The following is a 1,268-nucleotide window of genomic DNA, read 5'->3' as shown; positions in this document are numbered from 1 at the left end:
TCCTCAAATCAAGGATGTCGGAGGTCATGGCAGATGGAAAGATGTCCTACAGATGGAGGACTGCTGAATGGACTAGATGAGTTAATATGTGTAAGGACTTAGAACAGCACTGGCAAACATAAACATACACTTAAAGTTGGATATTAGTATTACACAACATGCACAAGGACACGTGACCTGCCCAAGGTCACAGCCAGTAAGCGGAGGACCTTCTAGACTGACCTTCCATGTTTCAATTTATTCACACATTTTTGTCTGCCTTTTTGATCTGCATTCTTTAAATTTCCTTGATTTTACCTTCTATATGACTAATTCTATCTTTAATCATGTTCATTATTCAGTTCAATTTTTTAGTGAGTTTTTTCTTTATTTGGCAATCATATATTTATTTTCCAAGAATTTTTCTAGTGCCCTGGTACCTCATTTTCCCAGGGCAACTTGATCTTACATTATGGATGTAATATCCGTTTTGTCTCTGAGGACACTAATTAAAATTTTTTTTTTTAATTCTCTTTGGTTTCCTGCACTATTTCTGTTTTCTCCAAGGTCATCTGATCTGTTTACTCATCTGGGTCCTTTTCCTTTCTTCTATTGGTCTTCCTCAAATATCTGATGATTCTGAATTGGCTATTCATATTTATGAGTAAAAATTTAGGTAATTTATATGAAGAATGAGCATGATTTTCCTCTGCAGCTGCGTGGGCCTTTTCCCCAGCAGGCTCCCCCTGAGGGCTGAGTGCATGCTTTGTGTAAGTGTACTGGTTGTGATGACAGACTTCACTTTTGGGTTCATGGATAAAGTGCAGACAGACAGCCAATTATCTCAAAGAAGGACTTGACTTTGGCTGTGGAAGACTTTAGTATTTCTTTCCTGAGTAGACCTGTTTCCCTCTCCAGTTTCTTTTCCATGTGACTTCCCATCAGGCAGATGGGGGAAGGGAGCAGTCCTGGGGCACTTCCAACTCTATCTCTTTTTCTGGTTCCTGCTTAAAAGCCTTTTCCAGGCAGATAACTCACATTCTTAAAGGATAATTGTCAGGATTTATCCTGTGGATAAATGCTACTATTGCACATGTAGTTTTTTCATTAATATGTGATGATTGTCCATGTTACCCATATTTATTGACTCCAAGCTTCTTCTCTTACTATGGTTTATTCCACTCTTTTTGTTCAGATTCCATCTCTTTTTAAAATCTTCTTCTAAGTCCCCATAATTTCCCATCCAGTGATGGCAGATACATAAACATAACTTTCTAAAGTACATCATC

The sequence above is a fragment of the Hipposideros armiger genome, unplaced genomic scaffold (assembly GCF_001890085.2).
Source record: "Hipposideros armiger isolate ML-2016 unplaced genomic scaffold, ASM189008v1 scaffold_146, whole genome shotgun sequence".
Lineage (NCBI taxonomy): Eukaryota > Metazoa > Chordata > Mammalia > Chiroptera > Hipposideridae > Hipposideros > Hipposideros armiger.
Note: the sequence above shows the minus strand (reverse complement) of the source record.